This window comes from Erythrolamprus reginae, chromosome 11, assembly GCF_031021105.1.
Source record: "Erythrolamprus reginae isolate rEryReg1 chromosome 11, rEryReg1.hap1, whole genome shotgun sequence".
Lineage (NCBI taxonomy): Eukaryota > Metazoa > Chordata > Lepidosauria > Squamata > Dipsadidae > Erythrolamprus > Erythrolamprus reginae.
Genome location: NC_091960.1, coordinates 2,994,309 through 3,015,000, shown reverse-complemented (window position 1 = coordinate 3,015,000; position 20,692 = coordinate 2,994,309). Strand labels below are relative to the sequence as shown.

The 20,692-nt window shown below is 43.6% G+C and overlaps 1 protein-coding gene across 2 annotated transcripts in view; it reads right to left on the bottom strand.

The window, feature by feature from the left end:
- MEIS3 (Meis homeobox 3) overlaps nucleotides 1-745 on the bottom strand; it is a 38,477-nt gene extending 37,732 nt beyond the window's left edge. Inside the window, exon 1 of one of the 2 annotated variants that reach the window (XM_070764685.1) lies at nucleotides 1-745. This exon is cut by the window's left edge and continues 112 nt beyond it. The gene's annotated coding sequence lies outside the window, so the exon portion shown is untranslated. The other variant, XM_070764686.1, reaches the window with a different exon arrangement.
- Between the last annotated feature and the right edge of the window lie 19,947 nt (nucleotides 746-20,692).

Sequence of the window (20,692 nt, the reverse complement as noted above, 5' to 3'; positions counted from 1 at the left end):
AGTTCTCTCCCCCAAACCGGAGCTGCATCGCGACCCCTCGCTGCAGCCCCATCGAATCCAAGGCGGCGGGGGGCGAAGAAGAAGAAGAAGAAGGCGGCGGAGGAAAGTCTTGGCCAAGAGTTTGCTTGGGGGGGTTCGAGTCTCTCTCTTTCTCCAGCCGCTTTCCAGAGAAGGGGCGACCGAAGGGACCGCTCCACTCAATGAAACCCAGTTAAAACCCCGAAGGGAACCGAGCCGTCCCTCTTTTTTTAACGAAGTCCCGGTTTGGTTTTTGGGGGGGCTTAATTTTTTCCCCTTTCCTCCCCTTTAAGCGCGTTTCAGGGAATTCTCGCCCCTTAAAGCTGCGGTTCGGCCGGAGGGTTTTGGGGGGGATTGGGGGCGGGGGGCCAAGGGCAGGGGAGGGAGGGGGGGTCGAGACGGGGATGAAGGGGGTCTCCCCGCTTTCTCCCCCCCGGTAGATCTCCGGGCTACTGCCGTTCGCCGCCGCGGCTGCCCATCCAGAACTGAGACGTGTCAGTTCTCCAATGATTGATGAGCCTGGTCCTCGGGGTGGGTTCTGGCTGGGTGTCTACACACTCACACAAACACACACACACGGAAAAGGGGAGGAGGAGAAAGAAGGGAGGGGGGGCCTTAAGGAAAACGGGAAAGGAAAATTAAAAGAGAGAGGCCGGGAAATAAAACCCGGAGCTTTCTAATCTTCCCGCCCTTCTCTCGCCGTGCTCGGCTTCAAAAGATGGACCTCAACTCCCAACCAGGCGCCCGCCCTCCCCTCCCCTTCCTCTTCCCCCTCCCCACCTCCTCCTCCCCTCCCGCCCGGCGCGCCGCTCTTTCTCCCCTTTCCCCCGTTTGAAACGCGGCTCCGGTCCTCTCCGGGCGCGATGCGAAGGAAGGAGGCGGCGGTTGGGTTGATAGAGAGAGGAAGCTAGAGAAGGTACCCAAGGAAGGGAGGGAGAGAGAGAAGGAAGGAAGGGAGGAAAGAAGGAGAGAGGGAAGGAATGAGAGAGAAGGAAGGTAGGAAGGAAGGAGAAAGAGAGAAGGAAGGAAGGAGAGAGAGAGAAGGAAGGAAGAAGAGAAGGAAGGAAGGAAGGAAAGAGAGAGAGAGAGAGAGAAGTAAAAAAGGAAGGAGAGAGAGAAGGAAGGAAGGAAGAAGGGAGGGGGAGAGAGAAGGAAGGAAGGAAAGAAGGGAGGAGAGAGAGAGAAGGAAGGAAAGAAGGAAGGGAGAGAGAGAAGGAAGGAAGAAGGCAGGGGGGAGGGAGAGAAGGAAGGAAGGAAGGAAGGTGTGGGGTAAAGCCCCCTTGCCCCCTACTCAACCTCTCACCGCCGAGGAGAATTCAGCGCTCAGCCGCCCCCTGGAATCGGCGGACGGGGGGGGGGGGCGGGGGGAGCGGCAGAGAAAGAAAGAGAAACACACACAGAGACTAGCCGGGGGTGGCCACTTCTCCTCCCCCCCCCGCGGCACTCCTCCTCTTAAAGCAGCAGCGGATCTATTTTGGGTGTGTGTGTGAGAGAGAGGATGGCTAGGAATTGGGGGGGGGGCATCAAAGAAAGAGGAGGAAATGGACGAGCAAACTGCCCCCCCTCCGTGCCCAGGACTTGAGAATTTGGCTTTTTAGGGGGGGCGAGAGAACTGGTAGGAGGAAGAAGAGGCGTGGGGGGATCCAAGGGGCGGCTTGGCCTTCCTCTTGCGCGCCCCCCTTCGACCCCGCCGTTGCCTGGTCTTCCTTGCCCTTCCCTCGCCGCCCCCCCCCGCCCCTCTCGCGTCGGCTGGAAGGAAGGAAGGAAAGAAAGAAAGAAGGAAGGAAGGAAGGAGGCGGCCAGAAGAGCCAAATGCGCCTCCACTCTCCCCGCAGCCCTCCGGAAGTCGCCGGGCCTTTCGCTTTTAACTCGTTCTCTTCCAGCCTGTCCCCCCCCCCCCCGGCTCTGCCTCTGACCCCCTCCCCCCTCCGCCCCGCGGACCCCCCCCCCCCCCTCCTCCTCTTCTCCAGGCCCCTGGCTGGGATGCCAAGCTGGGACAGCCCGCCCAACACGCCCAAGGCACCAGGTTGGGTCCCCCAGCTGGGTCCTCTGAAAAAGCACCTGGGACCCCCATTCTCCTCTTCTTCCTCCCCCCCCACTCTTCCTCTTCCTCTTCCTCCTCTCCTTCCTTCCACAGCCTGCGCTCCCTTTTGGCACCGGTGATCTTCCCTAGTTGGGTCCTGAAATGGAAACTAACCAAAGGTTGGAGCAACCTGGAATGAAGGAGAAGTTGCCTAACGCTGAGGACAATGAACCAGTGGAACAGCTTGCCACCAGGAATCGTAGGTGCTTCATCACTGGAGATTTTAAAGAAGAGACTAAACAAGCATTTATCTGGAATGGTACTATAGGTCAAGGTCTCCTGCTTGAGCCAGGAGGTGGACTAGATGACCTCCAAGGTCCCTTCCAGTTCTGTTCTGTTCTATTCTATTCTATTTTCTATTCTATTCTATATTCTATTCTATAGTCAATTCTATTTTATTCTATATTCTATTCTATATTCTATATTCTATAATCTATTCTATATTCCTTATTCTCTTCTATTCTCTATTTTCTTTCCTTCTTTTCTTCTCTCCTCTCCTTTCTATATTCTATTCTATTCTTTATTCCCTTCTATTTTATTTTCTATTTTGTTCTGTTCTCTGTTCTCTATTCTATTCTCTAATCTATTCCGTTCTCTATTCTCTATTTTCTATTCTATCCTATTGTGTTCTCTGATCTATTCTATTCCATTCCATTCCATTCTATTCTATTCTATTCTATTCTATTCATGGATTTCTCCACCCAGAGGTTTGTTTTCTAAGTGGGAAAGAAAAGGCTGCTGGAATCTATTGGGACAGGACAGGATTTGCCTTGGGGGGGGGGGGGAGACCAGGGTTCAATAACCCAGCTTGATGTGGGGAAACCTTACAGGAAGCCCCTCATGAGCTGCTTTAAACGAAATATGAAAATACAGCCATTAGCCGGCCATAATAACCCACATTGTGTGGCTTAAGGGGTTGTGTAACCCCAACCAGTTATGGGGTCTGCCCCCAGCCATGTGACGGAAACAGGGTGGCTTGGAATAAAAACCCACCACCAACGACAGTTATTGATCATCCTGGTTGTGTCGTGGACCGCGCTAAGCAAAAAATGAAAGAGTCCATATCGGGATGTTAACACACTGTGGGGATTTCTGCCAAGAGATGTTCTACAAAATCAAGATGGGTTGTGCAGCGGGCTGTGCACGAAAGATGCAACAGCGGGCTGTGCACGAAAGCCAAAGTGTCAATCATCTCATTGCAGACACTGTCTGGACTTTTTTGACGGTATCGTGAATGTGAAATGGACCAGGTGTTGTTTTGGGTGTCGAGCCCCCCAAAAATAAGATGCACACTACTGGATTTAATACTAAAAGTTTTACTACTAATAAAAGTCTTAGTAGCTGACCAGAGACCCAAGAATAGATAAATACAACCCTAACCCTAAACCCTAGCCCTAAACTCTAACCCTAACCCCAAAAAGCCTAACTCTAACCCTAACACCAATCTTAACCCTAACCCAAACCCTAACCCGACCCTAACCCCTAATCCCTAACCTTAACCACAAAAGCCTAACCCTAACCCAAATCTTAACCCTAACCCTTACCCTAATCCAACCCTAACCCCTAACTCTAACACCAAATCCCAATCCAACCCAACCCTAACCCTAAGTTCACGGAGAAGGGTGGGCATATGTCCAATAAATAAATAAATACTAGATTGTAGAAAGTTTCTTATCATAGAATTACAGATGTTGGCTGGAAGCCCGGAGCTATTAATGCAGTCAAGAATGTGGTTCTTTTAAAACACAAGCCGACAATAAGAGCGAAGACAAGATTTCTGGAATGAACTGTGTTGTTCTCTGCACTGAAGCATTGCGTGACTCCTCCTTAAATAGCCTGAGGGCATGGCCCAATAGCCATCAGTGCTACTCACGAGTAAGCCTCCTCCTGAGTAACCACTCTTGCCTCCTAGAGGCCCTGTGAACCCTAGCCATTACTGTCGGTTGAGAAAAAAAATGTGGTGCATTACTTGTGGGCAACCCTCGTATCTCTAGGGATCATCATAAAGCTGAAAGGGGCAAATTTTGAAAAGGTTCATTATTATTATTATTATTATTATTATTATTATTATTATTATTAAAAAGATATTGTCTTTTTAGTCTACAGAGAGGGGCGGCACACAAATCTAATAAATTATTATTATTATTATTATTAATTATTATTATTATTATTGTTATTATTGTTATTATTATAATGTTGCTTTACCATGGAAAGTTTAAGAGCCAAAAAAAAGTACTTTTCTGTACCTGCTCAGCCAAATGAGGTTTTCCATGATAGATTTAGGATATAGATTTAGGATATAAAATATCAAGAGAATTTGGGAGGTGCTGAGCCCAAAGGAAGCCCCAGGCCTTGTCCCCCCTCCCTTCTTTTTGAAACCTTGGCCAAACCACCTCCAGCCCCCCTCCCACTTGCAAAGAACTACCAGCTACTCCTGTTTCTTAGCCTCTAGAACCGCCTGAGCTGCTAAAAAACCCCAGGAGACTGGAGAATCGAACCAGGGGGTGGCATCTTCTGGGCTGTGTTCTCTCCCCTCCCCCTGCAGGTTTTAATTGGCACTTTATTACACAAGGCTTCATTAAGGCAAAAGAGCCACTAAAGGTAATGTGTTACTAATTGCTCAATTATCTTCCCTGAGAGGAAGCTTAAGGAAAAAACATTGGGAGGAATTTTTGCAAACTTTGTTGCCAAAATACTATTAATGGCTGGAGTGAATCATAGTTAAATGCCAATATTTTATCTATCTATCTATTTATCTATCTATCTGTCTGTCTGTCTGTCTATCATCTATCTGTCTCTCTCTCTCTCATCATTTATTTATTATCTATTTCTATTATCTATGAATATATATATATATATATGTAGACTGTTCTGAGTTCGGGTTTTGCCCTGTGTAATATTTTGCATGTCTATGCGACGTTTCGGTGAAATCACATTCACCATCATCAGGCTGAAGTTTCAAGCTTCGTGCTGTTGTAAAATGGAATGTTTGCAACTGTCATGTCATTCCATTTTACAACAGCACGAAGCTTGAAACTTCAGCCTGATGATGGTGAATGTGATTTCACCGAAACGTCGCATAGACATGCAAAATATTACACAGGGCAAAACCCGAACTCAGAACAGTCTACATACATATACCCGTGAAAATTTACGAAAACACACACACACACACACACACACACACACACACACACACACACACATATATATATATATATATATATATATATATATATATATATATATGACGGTCTTGGTATATTCGGGTTTCTTCCCGTGTAGGATTTGGAAATTTCTGGCGACGTTTTGACGAGGTCTCACTCATCATCTTCAGGCTGGTGTTTCTGTCCTTCTTCTCAGGCGAAGGACAGAAACACCAGCCTGAAGATGACGAGTGAGACCTCGTCGAAACGTCGCCAGAAATTTCCAAATCCTACACGGGAAGAAACCCGAATATACCAAGACCGTCATACCTGTACCCGTGAAAATTATATATATATAATTTGTTTTCATAGATTTTCACGGGTATATGTATGTAGATTGTTCTGAGTTCGGGTTTTACCCCGTGTAATATTACACGGGGGTAAAACCCAAACTCAGAACAATCTACACACACACACACACACACGCTCCTTTGCATTATCAGCAAAAATATCTTACACACACACACACACACACACACACACACACACACACAGAGAGAGTACTGTATATATACTGTATACCGTGTCACGTTTTTGCTGAATTTGAAAATTAAGGGAGACTAGGATAGATCTATTTCGGCCTTATTTTGGCCTCATCGGCTAGCCATACCCACTGGGACTTGAACCTGCAACCTTTGCCTTGTAAGGCAGAGAATTATCCTCTAGGCTACAGTATCCAATCCCTTCAGCCCTCCAAGATAGATAGATAGATATAGATAGATAGATAGATAGATAGATAGATAGATAGATAGATAGATAGATAGAAAGATAGATAGATAGATGGAATAGAACAGAATAGAATAGATGAATGGAAGAGAATAAAGAAAGCTTTTCTTTCTGTGTTTTGCCTTTCAAGTGCTGCGCCAGCCTGAGTCCGCTTTCCCTTTTATCTCCTTTCCCTCTCGCCCCCCCCTGAACCCCCCCCCCTCTGAGTGGCTTGACTGTTGGGATGCTGGGATCATAAATCACCCGCCTTTTCCAGTCCATAAAATCAACAGGACTGGAGTGTTTAAGTCGCTGCATTAGGCCAGCCCCTCCATTACAGACAGGAAAAACATCTCGGGAAGAGCCACTTTTGGCGATGCCCCCACGCGTAAAACTATATTTATGGCCCCGCCAGCTGCGGATTTAAAGGCCCAGGGTTTACAGATCACGACCTCTCGTTTACCTACAATTTTCCCTTAAAAGAAATCTTTGCTCCTGGCTGCTCTGCCCCTTGCAGCCTCCCTCCGACTCTCTCTCTCTCTTCTGGGGGGCGGGGTCATCCAATCTTCTGGTGGCAAGTTATTCAGGGGGTTAATTTTTTTCACTACGGGAAATTTTCTCCCCTAGCTCTAAGTTGCTTCTCTCCTTGACTTCTCCCCGCCTTTTCCGGCCCTGTTTCCTCCCAGGAGATCCCTAGAGAGGCCCCATGGAAGCTTCTCCCCGCCTTTCCTGGCCCCGTTTCCTCCCAGGAGAGGCCGCACGGAGGCGTCTCCCTGCCTTTTCCGGCCCTGTTTCCTCCCAGGAGATTCCTAGAGAGGCCCCACGGAGGCTTCTCCATCTGCCTTTTCCAGTTACAGTTTCAGAGGCTCGGGTTTGTAAGTGGAAAAATGGTTCTTGAGAAGAGGCAAAAAAAATCTTGAACATCCGGTTCTTAGAGGCACCATGAAGGCTTCTCCCTGCCTTTTCTGGCCCTCTTTCCTCCCAGGAGATTCCTAGCGAGGCCCCATGGAGGCTTCTCCCTGCCTTTTTCAGCCCTGCTTCCTCCCAGGAGATTCCTAGAGAGGCCCCATGTAGCCTTCTCCCCGACTTTTCTGGTTACAGAGCCTTGGGTTGGTAAGCGGAAAATGGTTCTTGAGAAGAGGCAAAAAAATCTTGAACACCCGGTTCTTATCTAGAAAAGTTTGTAAGTAGAGGTGTTCGTAGGTAGAGGTCCCACTGCATTAAAAACAATCTCACACCCCCAATTTAAAATCACACAGCCCAACCCACTCCCGCCACCGTCATACTAAAGGCCATAAGACTGCCAATATTGGAACCAAGGAAAGCGATCACGCCAGCCACAAACCCAAATGGCACAAAATAGTGAAACAACATTTCTCTTCTCCTTTCATCTTTTCTTCCCTTCCCTTCCTTTCGTCTATTTTTCCTCTCTTCCTGCCGTCGCCTTCTTGCTTCTAACCAAACACGGGGCCCTCCATTCCCAAGCCAAGGAAGGGAAGGGAACCGGAAGCATTCCCAGCTGCCTGGGAAAAGCACAGAAAAAAACAGACGGGTTAAATTAAGCTCCTTTGCCAAAGGCTCCCAAACAGCTTTGTTCACACTTCCAAATCTCTTTGTTCGCCCCAGTGGCTCCTTCACACCCTTGAACTAAAGAGTTTGCCCACAGAAGATCCAGCTGTTTCTGTTTTGCTAAGGTCTCCCTTGCCTCCCCCCCCCAGGAATCTAGATCCCTACATTTGGTTTTTAACCCCAAAAAAGGAGGATAGAGGGAAAGAGGGAAAGAGGGGGACACGATCGAAACATTTAAATGCGTTAAAGGGCTAAATAAGGCTCAGGAGGGAAGTGTTTTTCATAGGGAAGTGAACACAAGAACAAGGGGGCACAATCTGAGGTGAGTTGGGGGAAAGAGCAGAAAATATTATTTTACTGAAAGAGTAGTAGATCCTTGGAACAAACTTCCAGCAGACATGGTTGGTAAATCCACAGTCACTGAATTGAAACATGCCTGGAATAAACATAGATCCATCCTAAGATAAAATATAGGAAATAGTATAAGGGCAGACTAGATGGTCCAGTAGGTCTTTTTCTGCTGTCAATCTTTTATGTTTCTATGTTTTCTTCCTTCCTTCTTTCCTTCCTTCCCCCCTTCCTTCCTCTTAAAGAGTAGTAGATGCTTGGAACAAACTTCCAGCAGACATGGTTGGTCAATCCACAGTCACTGAATTGAAACATGCCTGGGATAAACATAGATCCATCCTAAGATAAAATACAGGAAATAGTAGAAGGGCAGACTATTTTTTATTTATTAGATTTTTTCATTTATTTGATTTTTTTATTTATTAGATTTGTATGCCGCCCCTCTCCGAAGACTCGGGGTGGCTCACAACACAACAATAATACAATACATTACAAATCTAATAATAAAAGGTAAAAATCAATTTAAAAACATTAATAAACATAACCAGTATTATAAAATCCCCAACTACACAATCGTACACATTCAACCCAATCCATCATACAGACTAGATGGACCAGGAGGTCTTTTTCTGCCGTCAATCTTCTATGTTTCTATGTTTCTAATGCATAGCACACAGACACACAAAGACACAGACATAAAATTGTCCGAGGCCAAATATTGCAGAGGTTCCTCTTTGCTATGTCCGAGAACAGCACAGGCTAGTCCTTGACTTACAACAGTTAACTTAGTGACCGCTCCAAGTTACAACGGCACAGGAAAAAAAGGGACTTATGTCCGTTTTTCACATTTATGACTGTTTTTTTTGCAGCCTCCCCAGGATCAAGAGATCAAAATTCACTCTCGGCCCCCAGCTCCTATTTATGATGGTTGCATTATATTATTTTGGTTCCATTGTTCATTCTGCCGTAAATGAGATTTTAAAATGAGCAATGAATATCACAGACTTTTATTCTTGCTTTAATTCGAAAGAAGAAAAAAAAGAGAGAGAGAAACAAAGGTGGATGGGAGGGAGGAAAGAAGAAAGGAAGGGAGAAAAGGAAGAAGGAAAAGGAATGGAGGAGGGAGGGAGGAAGGGAAAGAAAGAAAGAGAAAAGGAGGATGGGAGGAAGGAAGGAAAAAAGGAAGGAGAGAAAGAGAAAGAAACAAGAAAGAAGGAAGGAAGGAAAAGAAAGGAAGGAAGGAAGGAAAAGAAAAAAGAAAAAGGGAAGGAGGGAGGGACAGAGGGAGGGAAAGAAAAAAGAAAGAGAAAAAAGAAAAAAGAAGGAAGAAGGAATAGAAAGAAAATGAAAGGAGGGAGGGAAGGAAGGAAAGCAGCAAACAAGCAGTCTAGATCAAAGTCTGCGGAGAGGGGCGGCATACAAATCTAATAAATTATTATTATTATTATTAAATTTTTATTAATTTTGTGTTGGCTGGAATTAACACATCTGGTGGGCAACCAGTCACTTTAAGCAGCTGTCATTAATAACTTTGGGTGTTTGGGATGCAGAGAGAGAGAGAGAGAGAGAAGGGGGCCACCCCAAGTGGGACCCCGAGAAGAATGGGAGGGTGACAGCGGGCCCAGCCCATAAAGCACCCCAAGAAGCCCTGGCTTTGCATTCACTGGGGTGCCTTTTGGGCTCACCCCCTATTTCTCCATCTCTTTCTTTCCCCAAATGAGCTGAGAGTCTATTATTACACACATACACACACACACACACACACACACACACGCTTTGCAAGAGGGACCATGTTGCAAATAAAGAGAAAAATCCTTATAAACCTCCCCCTGCGACATTAATAAAGATCTTATTGTAAGGAAGCCACTCGGTGGAATCACTTTATAGAGTCTGTATCGCTCTCTCTCTCTCCTTCCTTCCTTCCCCCACTCTCTCTTCCCCTCTCCTTCTCTTCCTCTCTTCCTCCTCCCCTCTCACTCTCTCTTTCTCTCTCTCTTTCTCTTTTCCCTCTCTCTTCTCCCACTCTCTCTTCCCCTCTCTTTCTTTTTCTTCCTCTTCTCTCTCTCGCTTCTCCCCCTCTCCTTCTCTCCCACTCTCCCTCTCTTCCCCTTTCTCTTTCTTTCTCTTTCTCTCTCTTCTCTCTCTCTTCTTCCCCTCTCTCCTTCTCTCCCTCTTTTCCTACCCTCTCCCCCTTTCTATTCCTCTCTTTCTTTCTCTTTCTTTTTGTTCTCCCTCTCTCTCTTCTCTCCCCCTCCCCCTCTCCCTCCCCCTTTCTCTTCCTCTCTCCCTTTTCCCCTTCTTTCTCTCTCTTCTCCTTCTCTCTCTCCCCCTCTCTTTCTTTCTCTTTTTCTTCTCTTCTCCATCTCTTTCTTCCCCTCCTTCCCTTCCTCTCTCCTTTTTTCTTTCTCTTTCTCTCTCTTCTCCCTCTTCCTCCTCCCCTCTTCCTCTCCCTCTCCCCCTTCCTCTTCCTCCCTTTTTCTTTTTCTTTTTCTTTCTCTTTCTCTCTCTTCTCCTTCTCTCTCTCCCCCCTCTCTCCTCCTCTCTCTTCCTTTTTCTTCTCTTCTCCATCTCTTTCTCCCCCTCTCTCCTTCCCTTCCTTCCTTCCCTTCCTCCTCCCCTCTCCCCTTCCTCTCTCCCTTTTTCTTTCTCTTTCTCTCTCTCTTCTCCCTCTCTCCTTCCCTCCCTCTCTCCCTCTCCCCCTCTCTCTTCCTCCCTCTGCAGTTCTATCCATCTTTGCAGGAGCGTGTTTCCCTAAAGGAAGCCTGACACTGATTGTCTTCCTAAATAAACGGGCCTGATAAATATTTAACACAGCAACAAAGGAGCAGAGAAAGCACTAATGCCTGTTCGCCCGTTCTGACAGCAGGCAGGCACAAATAAATGAGGAGGGTTTTGCTGATAGCTGAGTTTAAATATATATATTTCTCTCCACACACACACACATATATTTTCCCCGATGATCCTTTGGCCTGAATCAACACATCACTTTGTTATTTGGTTTGTTTCTTTTTAGAAACAAAAAACAAAACAGAAAACAAATATTGCATCGGACGCTTGGCAATAATCAGTTTGCTAAATTCTCTCCCCCAGAATTGGTGCCGAGACGAGACATCGCAGCATCATTTGTCAACTCCTTCCCGTTATCTGCCAGAAAATTTGCAATCTAAGCCTCGTTTAAATAAAGGAGGCTGCCACCACAGCACAATTCTCTCCAAATGCTTTGCTGGAATAAATGGACTCCTGTCCTATCCATTTGCCCCAGGATTGTATTTTCCGTTTGATCCAGGTGGTGGGTGGGTTGTTTTTTTTATATATAAGTTTAAAAACACATGGGGATTTTTTTTCCTTCCTTCTCCTTCTTGATTGAACAGTGGGCGCCTTCCAAGCAATTGCTAGAGATCAAAAAACAGCTCATTGCCAGGTTCATTTGACCTCACTCCCCAGGGACAAAATTAATAGAAATGTTTATTTTTATTTTTTTATTATTTTTTGGAAACAATGGTCGAGGCAATAAAAGATCAGAGCCACCGCTCTTGAAAAGAATTGGCGTGATGTTGCTTTCGCGTTTTTAAATTTTGTTGGTTTAAACATCCTTTCAACAGAAGAGGGAAGTGTGGTGGGTGTTTTGCCTTTAGAGAAGAACCAAAATTTATAACCTAGGAGTGGAGAGGGGGAGATTGGGATAATTGTTCATATTATTTGTGCTGTTCAGAAAAGTTGAACTGTTCTTCAGCTGCATATTTGGCTGTCGAAAATGATTCTGAACCCAGCTGAATTATTATTATTATTATTGTTGTTGTTGTTGTTGTTATAATAACATATAATATAATATATAATATTATATATAATATATCATTTGGTGGGACCCAGGGGAAGAGCCTTCTCTGTGGCGGCCCCGACCCTCTGGAACCAGCTCCCCCCCCCGGAGATTAGAACTGCCCCCACCCTCCTTGCCTTTCGTAAACTCCTTAAAACCCACCTCTGCCGTCAGGCATGGGGGAATTGAGACATCCCACCCCGGGCCTATACAATTTATGTATGGAATGTTTGTGTGTATGTTTGTTTTAATAATGGGGTTTTTAATGTTTTTTAAATTATTAGATTTGTCATACATTGTTTTATTGTTGCTGTGAGCCGCCCTGAGTCTGCGGAGAGGGGCGGCATACAAATCTAATAAATAAATGAATGAATGAATGAATGAATGAATGAATGAATGAATGAACGAACGAACGAATGAATAAAATATATTATATATTATATGTAATATATAATAATATATAATAGAATTATAATTTATAATTATAATATAATTAACTCAGTTCTACCCAATAATATACGGTATGAGGTAGAACGGAGTTAATTATATTAGTCCGGCCCTCTAAAACCATCCCAATTTCTCATGCGGCCCTATGGCAAAAATAACTGCCCACCCTTGTCCTAAGCCAACGTCCAAATTCCCCGTTGCAGGAGCTGGCCCACAGCCAACCACAACACAGTCCCTTCAACCTGAAAAGAGATTTTGAATGGAGCCAAGGAAGTTAATGTTTTAACTTGGGAATGAGGCTCTCTAGAGAAGGGGAAGAGCAGGAGTGCCCATGGTTCCCAGCCACGGACAGGGCAATCTGTCTCAAGCCCGTTTTATCAGATTTTCTGGATTAAATGACCAATCTGGTTTAAGAATAAGAGAATAATTTGATTCTCCTTTCCTTCCTTTTCCCCCTTCCTCCTTTCCTAGGCCGTCTTCCCTTCTTTCTCCCACTTTCTCCTTCCTTCCTTCCTTCCTTCCTTTCCTTTTTCTCTTTTTCTTCTTTCCCTTCTTTCCCTTCCATTTCTACATCCTCTCCCTCCTTCCCTCCTTCCCTCCCCCTTTCTTTTCTTTCGCTCCTTTCTCTTTTTCCTGCCTTTTCTCCTTCTTTCTTCCTTCTCCCTTCTTTCTCTTTCCTTCTTTCCTTTCCTCTCTCCTTCTCCCCTTCCCTTCTTCTCCCCTTCCCCTTCTTTTTCTATCCTTTCCCTTTCCTACCCTCTGAACCAATGAATATATATATATCCATACACATACACATATATATCATACACATATATAACGTATACATCTATATTCATATCCTCTCCCTCCCCAGCCCGGCCCCCAGATACTTCCAGATTCCAGCTCCCACCCCAAATCAAAGAACATCGGCTTGTTTGTTTAATTGCCACCCTGTAACTTATCAGCCCCGGATCTGAAGGAATTAATTGAGTGTTAACGCATTTTATCTTGGAACAAACGAGCCCCCCAAATCTCTCCATTTAATTGCCTTGGCCTGGCTGAGAGGCGGTAATTATCTCTACATTAGCTGGAAATTTCTCCCTTGACTTGGAGAAGAGCAAGGAAGGGTGGTGGTGGCAGGAGAAAGGGAGGGAAGGAGAGAGAGGGGGAGGGAGGGGGAGAGAGGGGGGGGAGAGCGAGAGAGAGGGAGGGAGGGAGTGGGGAGAGAGAGTGAGAGAGAGAGAGAATCAGTAAGGAAGCTTTGTTCCACTTACAAACCCGACCCTCCAAAACTGTAACGAGAAAAGGCAGGGAGAAGCCTCCGTGGGGCCTCTCTAGGAATCTCCTGGGAGGAAACAGGGCCAGAAAAGGCAGGGAGAATCCTCCGTGGGGCCTCTCTAGGAATCTCCTGGGAGGAAACAGGGCTGGAAAAGGTGGAGAGAAGCCTCTGTGGGGCCTCTCTAGGAATCTCCAGGGCCGGAAAAGGCAGGGAGAAGCCTCTGTGGGGCCTCTCTAGGAATCTCCTGAGAAGAAACAGGGCCGGAAAAGGCAGGGAGAAGCCTCCGTGGGGCCTCTCTAGGAATCTCCTGGGAGGAAACAGGGCCGGAAAAGGCAGGGAGAAGCCTCCATGGGGCCTCTCTAGGAACCTCCTGGGAGGAAACAGGGCCTCTACCGTCCCTGTGGTTTCCCCAATCACACACATTATTTGCTTTTACATTGATTCCTATGGGAAAAATTGCTTCTTCTTACAAATTTTTCTACTTAGGAACCTGGTCACGGAACAAATGAAGTTCGTCAATAGAGGTAACACTGTATAGAAATTTGAGGGAGGGGGAAGATCAGAGCCAGATCCGCTAAGCGACCGTCATAAATTGAGGACTACCTGTGTTTTATTGCACTCCCTGCCCCTGGCATCCTTCCAGGACGGTGTGTGAAGCTTTCAGGGTCTCTCCCTTCTACCCCAACGTGGCCATGGGCATCAGATGAAAAAAGGCTGGTGGAATCAATAGACAAACCGAGCAACGCAAAACTCCCCGGATCAATTAACATTTCTTTAATTGACTGACAGCTCTGGAAAGCAGCGGCTGATTTACAGGTGGCGGGGATGAATTGCTTCCATCGCCTTGTGCGGTGGGGGCGATATTATAATTTTCATAATCAGCTCGGCAATAAATACAGCACGCTGACAGTGCAATCACCTAAGGCCTCCCCCCCCCCCCAAAAAATAAAATTTTATTAGATTTATTTACATTGAAAAAGAAAACCAAAACACCAACTTTACAGACAATGCAACTGACATCACACCTTCGCACACAGTTCCTGCAACCGTTGTATGTTTGAGCCTCCAGTCCCCTCATCCTCCTGGTGGCTCTTCTCTGCACTCTTCCTAGAGGCTCAACATTTTTTTAAATAGTACGGTGACCAAAACTGGACGCAGAATTGTAGATGTGGTCTTACTAAAGGCTTTGTAGAGTGGTATTAGTAACTCATGCTCCAAAGCCACTGAAGGCAGAACAAGAAGCAATGGATAGAAACGAATCAAGGAGAGAAACAACCTAGAATTAAGGAGAAAATTTCCTGACAGTGAGAACAGTTAGCCAGTGGAACAGCTTCTCTGTGGTGGCCCCGGCCCTCTGGAATCAGCTCCCCCTGGAGATTTGCACTGGCCCCACCCTCCTTGCCTTCCATGAGAGTCTTAAGACTCACCTATGTCGCCAGGTTTGGGGCGATTAGATCTCAACCCCTGGCCAATGAAATGAGATTATTATTATTATTATTATTATTATTATTATTATTATTATTATTAATTCATTTATTGGATTTGTATGCCGCCCCTCTCCAGAGACTTGGGGCAGCTAACAGCAACAATAAAGCAGTGTACAATAGTAATCTGATGTTAGAAATAATTAAAAGCCCATTAATATTAAACAAAAACAAAAACAACCAAACATACATACATACATACCATGCATAGAATTGTAAAGGCCTAGGGGGAAGAGGGTCTTCCCCCATGCCTGATGGCAGAGGTGGGTTTTAAGCAGCTTACAAAAGGCAAGGAGGGTGGGTGCAATTCTAATCTTTGGGGGGAGTTGGTTCCAGAGGGCTGGGGCCGCCACAGAGAAGGCTCTTCCCCTGGGTCCCACCAAGCGACATTGTTTAGTTGACGGGACCCAGAGAAGACCCACTAAACTGGTCGCTGGGATTCGTGCAGCAGAAGGCGGTCCCCGAGATAATCTGGTCCGGTGCCATGAAGGGCTTTATAGGTCATAACCAACACTTTGAATTGTGATCAGAAACTGATCGGCAACCAATGCAGACTGCGGAGTGTTGGTGTAACATGGGCATATTTGGGAAAGCCCATGATTGCTCTCGCAGCTGCATTCTGCACGATCTGAAGTTTCCGAACATTTTTCAAAGGTAGCCCCATTATTATTATTATTATTATTATTATTATTATTATTATTATTATTATAACAATGTTTTAACAAATATAACAATTATTAATATAACAATGTTATTATTATTATTATTATTATTAATAACAATGAAATGAGATATATGTTATATGATTGAACTGGTATGATTGTTTTTAAATATTGGAGTTTTAGATTGTAATTTTAAATCTAATTAGATTTGCCGTTGTACTGTATTGTTATATTATATGCTGTGAGCTGCCCCGAGTCCTCGGAGAAGGGCGGCATACAAACCAAATCAAATCAATCAATCAATCAATAGGAATTATTATGCATTGGTCTTGGAATTTCCTAGGTGGAGCTAGTTCTCCTCTGCTACCCTCTTGCTCTGGAAGGATGTTCCTGAGATCTATTAATAAGGTAGTTAGCAGGAACGGTTATCCATCACGGGGATTGATTTATTATTGAGGAAGAGGGCCGTTGAGATGGATTGTGAAAATTACCCACCTACCAATACAGGCCCCTGGCTTGGATTATGGACTTTTTTACTCTGCAGACTCTTCCTTCTTCAAAAGAGTCACGAAAGGCATTTTCTATTTATTTATTTGAATCCTGCATTTATCGTTTGTATAAATTACTTCAGGGGGTGAATATATCCAACACACCTTCCTCCACCTATTGTGTGCCCATAATAATTACCCTGAGAGGTGGGTTTGGCTGAGAGACACGGACTGGCCCCAAATCACCAAACAGGCTTTCACATCTAAGCCGGAACTAGAACTTACTATCACCTGGTGATTGACTCAAAGTCGCCCAGCTAGCTTTCATACCTAAGGCAAGACTACAACTCACGGCCTCCTGGTAATTGGCCCAAAGCTGCGCAGTTGGCCCTCATACCTAAAGCAGAACTAGAACTCCCTGTCTCCTAGTAATTGGCCCAAAGTCGCTCAACCAGAGTTATGTGATCCCATGACCCTACAACAGTCATAAGTACCTGCCAGTTGCCAAGTCTCATTCCCAAGTTAAAGAGAGGGGCGGCATACAAGTCTAATAAATGATGATGATGATGATGATGATGATGATGATGATGATGATGACGAAGACAACAACAGCAAACAACAACAACAACAATAATAAGTTGCAGATTCACTGTTTGATTCTCTGCAGCTTCTCTCTCTCTCTTTCTCTCTCTCTCTCTCTAATTAGGAAGCGGTGCAACTCATCCGTCTGGGAACGGAAAAAGTCCTGGAAGGTGTTCATTGCAATTTAATGACAATCGATACGGCCCCGATAGTGAGAGTCAAAGGGTGGGTATCTATTCTGTTCTATTACATATTTTCTATTCGATTATTCTATTCTATTCTTCTCTTCTCTTCTATTACATATTTTCTATTCTATTATTCTATTCTATTTTAATTCTTTTCTTATTCTATTCTATTCTATTATTGTTCTCTTCTCTTCTATTACATATTTTCTATTTGATTATTCTATTCTATTCTAATTCTTTTCTTATTCTATTCTATTCTATTCTATTCTATTGTTCTCTTCTCTTCTATTACATATTTTCTCTTCTCTTCTATTCTAATGTCCTATTCTCTTCTACTCTACTCTTCTCTATTCTATTCTCTTACATATTTTCTATTCTATTATTCTATTCTATTGTTCTCTTCTCTTCTATTGTTCTCTTCTGTTCTATTGTTCTATTCTGTTCTATTTTTCTAATTAATTCTAATTCTATTTCCTTTTCTATTTCCCCCCCAAATTTATAGCCACCCAACTCACTTACTTTTGACTCTGGACGCCAAGCAGCTTACAAAATTGAAAAGGGGGGGGGAGAGATCCACCATGTAATAAACATCCACCGAAAACCCCTCCCCGAATTCTGGCTTGACTTTTGTTATCCCCAGAGGTGGAAAGTCTTCACACTTTAATGGTTAGGTGCAAAAGGCAGTTTGAAGTCGCTTGTTTCAATACTTGTAGCTGCAAAGAGTCGCTGGGCAAACGGTTTCAGGTTCTGGGCTACTTTTCTTTCTTACTGGAAAATTTTGTCTTTTTCAGCAGTTTGTTAGCACAGTATGAGAGAGAGAGAGAGAGAGAAAGAAGAGGAGTGAGAGGGAGGAGAGAGAGAGAAAGAAGAGGGGGACATGATCGAAACATTTAAATATGTTAAAGGGTTAAATAGGGTTCAGGAGGGAAGTGTTTTTAACAGGAAAGTGAACACAAGAACAAGGGGACACAATCTGAGGTTAGTTGGGGGAAAGATTAGAAGTAACGTGAGAAAATATTATTTGACTGAAAGACGAGTAGATGCTTGGAACAAACTTCCAGCAGACCTTGTTGGTCAATCCACAGGAACTGAATTTAAACATGCCTGGGATAAACATAGATCCATTGTAAGATAAAATACAGAAAATAGTAAAAGGGCAGACTAGATGGACCATGGGGTCTTTTTCTGCCGTCAGTCTTCTATGTTTCTATGTTTCTATGAGTGAGAGGGAGGAGAGAGAGAGAGAGATCTTCATGAGTGAGTGAGAGCATCTGTGGCTTTTTAGGGTTACGATGCATTTTATACTATTTTATTGTATTTATTGTTCTTACTTATTTTATATTGTTGGTGGTTATATTGTTATAGAAACATAGAAACATAGAAGACTGACGGCAGAAAAAGACCTCATGGTCCATCTAGTCTGCCCTTATACTATTTCCTCTATTGTATCTTAGGGTGGGTCTATGTTTATCCCAGGCATGGTTAAATTCAGTGACTGTGGATTTATCTACCACGTCTGCTGGAAGTTTGTTCCAAGCATCTACAACTCTTTCAGCGAAATAATATTTTCTCACGTTGCTTTTGATCTTTCCCCCAACTAACTTCAGATTGTGTCCCCTTGTTCTTGTGTTCACTTTCCTATTAAAAACACTTCCCTCCTGGACCTTATTTAACCCTTTAACATATTTAAATGTTTCGATCCTGTCCCCCCTTTTCCTTCTGTCCTCCAGACTCTACAGATTGAGTTCATTAAGTAAGCCATCTAGAATCCGACTGGAGTTGGGCAGCAGATCAACCCAACAGATGGATGAATGAACGAGCGAATGAACCAACGGACCAACGGACCAATGAATGAACAAACAAACAAATAAACAAATTCATGATGCAAGTTGGGCTTCCTGCAGTTGCAGTTTTTCTAAAAAAATTATCTTTTCATAATTTAAAAGCAGTTTTGCAGAGCTGTGTGTCTGTTTTTCTGTGGGATGTCTTCACGAAGCCAGCCATAGCCAATCAAATTTCGTCATGCAGTACCACTGTCAGGTCAACGCAGAGGGAGGGCAAATAGACCCTCCCTTGCTCAGAATTGTCCTCAGTGAGAAAAATGGGAATATTTCCCTTTCTTTTGCAACCCCACACCGCCCTTTAAAATAATAATAATAATAATAACTGAAACGTGGCACCTATTTATTTATGTTTATTTCCCCAGAGAATCGGTGCTTAAAATAATAATTAATAATATTTCTTAGATATGTTAAACATTCAGAGAGAGAAAAAAGCACTAAAATGCTTTCAATATGTACTTTTTATCCTCTTCTTTGCTAAGTTAATTACAATTAACCACACGTGAGATACATTTCACCTACAAATAACAATATTATGAAATCTAGTCCCTTATATTTCCTTTTTTCTATTTATAATAAAACATTAACATCTTAACTCAATATCTAATTTAATCCTTTCCTCTCTGTGTTAACTCCTTATCCAATCCTTATTTCGTCATCTGGGTCTTTAATAGATTCAAATTAAATCATCATGTATTTCTTCAAAAGGAATTAAAAGAAAATACTTCTCAATTATTTTTAGTTTCCCACCATTCATAAAACTTTCCCCAAATCTTAGAGTAATCACACTCCTCTTTTTCTTTAAGTTTTATTTTAAAAAAAATATTTTTATTGCATTTTTTAAAAAGACAAAGACATACAACATTGACCACTCAAGGAGCTGCCATTGCTCCACTTATCTTAGAAGTTTAACTACTACAAAAAATAACTCTAATCAGATCAATAGAAAAATAACATACATTTGTATTAGGCATTTATTAAATTTAACTCTATATGTTAATTTAATTACTTTGTCTATAAAATACTTATTCAAAAAATATAATATAATGAGTAGCATATCTAAGTTTATTCTACTATAAACATTTTTAAAGTATTAAACTCTAACTTATAAAATTTCAAAACTATAGGTTCAAAAAGTTCTAAGTTCTTGTTACTTTAACTTTTAGTGTTATTTTTAAAATCCCACCATTCATATAATTTGTTCCATGCCTATTCATTTCAGCACAAACTAAAATCTTGCGTAATATTTCTCTTGCATATATACACACCCCTTGTGTGTCCCAGATCGGAAAAGGGCAGGGCTCCCATCATTTTTTGACACCCCCTCCCCACAGATCCCCCTGGAGGGACCTTCAAAACACTCCCACCCCCTCCCCGTTCTATTCTATTTCTCGGCCAGCTAAATCCCGGCAGAGAAAGGGTTAAAGTAGAATTTAATCAACAGTCACTAATTAATCCCTTGGATGACATTAGATTGTGGGCTACATTGCTGGAGGGGTGGGGGGGCAGTTTAATTCACTCTGGTGATTTCTCCAGGGACCGCTGTGCTTTTCTGGTAGACAACATTCATAAATCACCATTTAAGGGGTGGGTGGGTGGGGGACGCGGGACGGAGGGGGTGGGAGGGAGCTAGGCCTGGGGAAGAGGGCTGGGTGTCAGCAAATCCGCTAAGTTTTTTATTTATTTATTTTATTTATTTATTTTGTCCAATACACAATGAGGGTTTTAGTGGGTATATATCTATATACACATAGTAAAATACATGATGAAGGTTATAGAGGAGATACTCATAGTAAAATATATCTAAGAAAGAAGAGAAGATATAGGAACAGAACATATCGATGAAAGAATAGAAGAAGAGATATAGGAATAGAAGAAAGGTATAGGAGATATAGGAGAGCAATAGGACAGGGGACGGAAGGCACTCTAGTGCACTTGTACACTTGTTGCTGGGTTGCAAACATGGGTCATGGGGGGGGGGTCTGAGATTTGGTGA